The sequence below is a fragment of the Cynara cardunculus genome (genome assembly GCF_001531365.2).
Source record: "Cynara cardunculus var. scolymus isolate 2C chromosome LG 15, CcrdV1, whole genome shotgun sequence".
Taxonomy (NCBI): Eukaryota; Viridiplantae; Streptophyta; class Magnoliopsida; order Asterales; family Asteraceae; genus Cynara; species Cynara cardunculus.
The window spans coordinates 21,033,205-21,039,371 of NC_037542.1; positions in this window are offsets into that span (position 1 = coordinate 21,033,205).

Here is a 6,167-nt window from a genome sequence, read left to right on the forward strand (position 1 = left end):
AAAGTACCATGGATTTTATCATGGACCTTCAAAGTCATCGATGCAACCGGTTCTTCCCCTCCATTACTACAAATGATTGCTAGAGTAAAATGGTGGGACAAACTTCCAATTGATCAAATGCAAAAAATGACTGTTCAAGGAGTTTCAGAGTATTATTCAATTACTTTTGGAGTTCCAGCCTCAATCTCATCTACTTCAAAGCAGAAGAAAGAAGACGATGAAATTGATCAAATCTTAGCAACTGAATCAAAAGAAGAACTCAAACGACTTCTTCAAGAACTTAGACGTCAGAGCTCTCCTTCAAGCAGCTCTCCCGCTAGTTCATCTCAAGTTCCAGCTTCTCAAAATTTATTTCAAGATAGTCAAGACCCCTATGAGGATTATTTTTAATCCTTAAGGAAATGTGTTGAGTGTGTTTGGGTATTGCTTTTGCAAGCAATTCTTTGTATCTATTCAAAATAYATCTTATCAAAACACGTGAAATACACTCTTTGGTATTTCCGATAACATCTTGTTCAAATCTTTTATCTTATMAAAAATATACAGGTTTAAATTACAGACAATTCAAGATGATAATCATGTTTCTGAATTTCAAAAAGGTGGTGCCATTGATTTGACGTTGTAGTCAAGATTCTTTATGACAATCTGACATTATGGTCATAAAGCGTGTATCAAGAAGTTGTCATAAAGCATGGTTAGTCAARATGTTAGGTTTAAAATGTCAGAATTGTTTTAGTCAAGACGAAAGGATTCGATATGTCGGATTCATTTTAATCAAGACCGATTCATCACAACAACGACAAAAAAAGGACGAATCCTTCAGACGATTGATTCAATTATTTTACTTCAAGGACAGATGCCGRTTTCAAATTRCATTATTATGAAGGCAACTGGAAGATGCCGGTTATCTACTCAACGAATTCAAGTATAAAAACCCATCGAAGCTCTTCAACAAAGACATCGAAAAAATTTTCTAAGTCTTTCATATCCTCTTAGAGTTTAGAATGTTATGTCAAGCAAAAAATCCTCTTTTGTATTCTCAACTTCTCAATGTTCCAARTCTTTAGATTTCAACCTTATCATAGCTCCTKATGTATGTTCAAAGTGTCTCAGCCACGATTGTATTCAAGATTGCTTAATCAATAAAGGTATCTTTTGATCATTATGCTTGCTATTTCTATATTATATCACTAATCTGTGTTTAATTTCAAATGATGAACGGTCATGTCCGATTTTATATATATATATATATATATATATATATATATATATATATTTGTGTGTGTAGGGTTGGGTTCACGTGAGACATAAAGTTTTTCGTTAGATCCATAAAATCAATTTATGTTCATTGATCAACTTTATAAATTAATGATCTAATGGTCTAAAATTGTATAGTGACAATTTTGTGATTATTGAGAAGTCTCGTACCATTTATGAATGTTTATATTGTCATATTGTAGATTTAATCCAAAAGTTGAGAATTGTAGATGTATGTGTGTATGTATGTGCATATATATAGATATATATTCACACACACTTTTAGAATGATAAGAATGTGGGTCATGTTACACGAAATAAATATAGGGGGAGTAAATATGGTTTGTTGTGATTAAAAAACCATGGGGAAAGCGCTGCTTTTTGAATTTATTACTTCTAAAAGCACAAAATACATTAAATTGTTATGACTTCTTTTTATTAATAATTGATTAGCAGAACATTTGTGAATCACATGTTTATACGCTGCAATTGCATTATTATTACTTTTGTTTTCATCAACTTAACTTCACCAATGATGAACCTGAAACAAATAGGAGAGAAATTGTAAACGAATTGAACGTTCAACGAATCTTTTGTTAACTGTTCATTGGAAAGTTCGTTAATTTAATAAAGACAAAAATCCAAAAAGATCCAACCAACTTTCTCGTTTTGAACGGTTTAGCCTCCAAGTTCTTTTTTGTTAAATGAAAAACTATTAGACTTTTTCATTTTTAACGATTAAGTTCTTCAACTATATTTTTGAATAAAAAAACCATTAAACTTTCTCATTTTAAATGATTAAGACCATGAATTCTTTTTTAAATAAATAAACTTAAATCGATTTTACTGTTCCCAACCTTACATTATTCAAGTCTCTGCCATCGATCTTATTCTTTTGATATGTCTATGTATGCTCTATTAAATTGTTGTAAAAGAAAAGAATTGAAAGAAACGAATCAAATCAAAAAGAGGGCGATCACAATTGCAGGGGCCAATAGCGGCAATGAACGGTAGAGAGAGAGAGAGAGAGAGAGAGCACATAATGATGAGGCGACAAAAACCATAAAATTGATTTTTTTTTTTTAACTTTAAAACGATGCTAGACGGTTAGATATAACTATTTTTGTATTAAAAAATTTAGGTAACTAATTTTTAAAACTTTGATAGTTTATTTAATCAAAAAAAGGTTAAGAGACTTGATCATTATAAAAGAGAGAGTTTAATGAGTTTTTCATTTAAAAAATAGTACAAAAACTTGATCATTCAAAAGAGAAAGTTTAATGTTTTTTGATTCAAAAAAAAAGTTTAGGCATTAAACATTCAAAATGGGAAAGTTGCTTAAGTTTTTTTTTTTTTTTTTTTTGAGCTTTTCCCTTTAATAAACGTACAAACACGAATTGTTTAGTTAAACGAGTGAAAAGAGAATGAACAATGATATTGTTCGTTCATTTACGTTCGTGAACATTCTTATATTTATTTTTATTAATGTTCGTTCATTTATATTTTTTTACATTTGTTTATATATATATATATATATATATATTATGACAATGATATGTAAAATCATTAATTAAACTAAATTTTAGAATTTTTTTTATTATTCCTCTAAATTTAATCCTGTTTTTCATTTTGTTATGTTACTTTTGAGGAACGAATTAATAAGTAATGGTAGTTGTTGTTCGTTCATTTACGTTTGTTTAACATCTTAATAACGGACATAAATGAATACGAACAAGCACAATCTCTTAACAAACGAACATGAATATAAAAAATTTCGTTCGGTTATCCTTCGTGTTAGTTCACTTAAGTTAAACAAACAAATACAAACAACCCTCTATATGTGTTCATTTCGTTCTGTTTGTTTATAATCCTAAAAGTTACTATAAGATATATCGAGGAGAAATGATCCAATCTCTTTACAATGTAGGCTAGACGGGCAAAGATTGTCCCAGAGAAAATATATGGAACCCAATTAAATTAGTGTTAAAATAAGCCCAATCATATGAAATATGTGGAACCCGTTTCTAAAAAAAACCACAGTTTTTCACAAGAAAAATTAAAAGGTGAACCACAAGGGTGGTGCCTAATTGGTTTGAGCTTGACTCCAAAGATTAAAAGTGCCAGAAGGTCCCAGGTTCAAATCCAAAGAGGAACAAAAATCCTCTTGTGGCCACGGAGGTTTAAATGCGGTGACTCCGGGCTACCTGCAAAGCAGGTGGTTGCCCTGGGATTAATCGGCTCGCAAAGCAGGTTGGATATCCAGGTTAATAAAAAAAAAAATTAAAAGGTGGATTATACTTTTATTTAAGAATGTATTTTTAAAAGCACATTTTCAAAAATATATCTTAAAAAAATCCTTAACATTAGGCATTAAAATAAATACTTTATTTAAACTATAGACCTTTCATAGAGATAACTAAAACGAGTTTTGGACTGTATCCAAATCAGTCCTGATTCTTGATTTACTTTCATAATAGGTCTTAGTTTTGGCATAAATGATACTGGCCTTGGCCCTGGTCTTGACCAAAAACCTAAGTCCCGGTCTCCTTTAATCACAACCAGTCCTAGACCGGGTCAGGCCCCAATTGGTCCAAATATTTTTTTTTTCAAATGAGAATTTTGAACATATAAAAAATCTAAATTTGATGAATTTTTTTAACAATATATTATTGAAATACATTTTAAATTCTCTAACTGTCTCATTGAAATAAACCTTAAATATATTATTACAAAAAAATATTGTACATGTTTTTATAATTATGATTTCTGAAATTTAGTTAGAGACAAAAACTCGACCAACTTAGCGAACCCAACCCAACACAAAATAATTTAATCCTAAGCAAACCGATGTCTATTCAAGTTATAAAATCTTCAAACCATAAGTATTGGATTTGAATCGGGTTATAGTAATTTGAATCCAATCCAATTCAATGAACCTGATATCATTTTATTTCTTAGAATTAATATGATTAAAATGTACATTAGATAATTACACTATCACGTACCCTTTTCATATACATATATTTGCAATCCCTTCTCCATCTCTATATAGCTCTTTCGTATATTTGTTCACTAAACATGAACATATATATGCAAATTGAGAAAAATAGTTGAATGTAATATACTTAATATTTAATGAGTATGAATAAATAGTATCAAATGATTAATGATGAAAAATGAATTATGAGTAAATAAAACGACATGTTCAAGGTTTGAAGAATATTTTGATGTACCAAACCCGACTAACCCATACGGTTTGGTTAGGTGTACTTTATTTTTAGTTGGGTTGAATTAAGATTTTTTTTAACCGCAAACATTGCATTGAATAGTTGAAATGCCTTCAATCCCATCAACCCAAACGATGAGCATCCTAATTGAAACACTTAAAAAACTTGAAACAAATTTGAAGTTTTTTGGAAAAAATTATAATTTTTTTTAGATCAGGTGTCTATATATGGTTGGGCCAGGCCCACCCTTGAATTTTCATAAGTAAAATAACCAGTTGTGGACATCAGTCCTAGTCCTAGTCCTAGTCCCTAGCAGCCCAAATTGATCCTGGTTCCAATATAAGCATCTCTGCTTTTGATTTTGACTAGAAAATTAAAAGAATATTTGTTATAATATAGCTTCTTGAACACCATTAATTTGGCTTAGCTGGATGGTTTTACCAATCACCATCCATACCAATCTTTTCCCACTAAGATGCTTATTCCAAATCTATGGGACCCATTCCAAATCCCTCGTCTTTCTTTTAATAGTATTAGGAAGACTCAGCTGGAGTACAAACAACAACTACAAGCATATCAATATATATATATATATATATATATATATATCTTGCTTACTTTCGTTAATTCAGAACAAAAGCAAAGGAATCATGGATTAATTAAAAGCTACAACCCTCTTAAATTAATAGCATATAAATTCAACCTAAGTAATTAATATCACCTAGAATATGATCAACTACACCTTAATAATATATAAATACGAAATCGACCCTTCACCAAAACCATGATTTAACAACAATACATGATTGAATCAAAATGAACTGTCAACTCTTTCATTCAATCATACGAAATCAGTTTTCAATTCTATGGCTCTCGACAACTGCAATTCAATAAAAAAACAATTTGGCAACAACGGGATTTAATTTGTACACCTTTTCTTGTTTTCAAACTTACAAATATATTTTATGATTGGAAGTCATGTCATTCACCTGAGAATATAAGTCATAAGATGTGACCAATTAATATATATATATATATATATATATAGAGAGAGAGAGAGAGAGGGATGTTATTCTACACCTTTGCCATTCCTACACCCTATACAACCCTCATCTCAACKATTCAATTTTTAATCAATTAATTGTTTCATAATATAAATTATTAATCATAATTAATAAACTCTATTCATATTCCATAAATATTCAAATCATAATAAATGAACTCAAATCATTTCTATAAATATCTCAATTAATTGGGTTGCAAAGGTTGTACAAATGCAAAGGTTGTAAAAAAAATATACCCTCTCTCTCTCTCTCTCTCTCTATATATATATATATAATTGATTGTCTTGAATATATTAATCATTTCATCAACTATTTTTCTTGAGATCGTTGGAGAAAAGAAATGTCTATATATTATTATGGTTCTTGAAAACCTATAATTACTTATAATTGATACAATTTATAATTAGGATACACATATTTCTCAAGCTTGTTTTTATTAATTAAGAATATTTTGATTATTTAGTAATTATTTGTTTTTATGCGATACATACGTGGAACACATGGAACCACACACTTCTGCCCCCCCTCATCTCTCACAGATACTCACATATAGATATAGATATAGATATAGATATAGATATAAATATAGATATATACCCACACCCTGCTTTTCACAAAC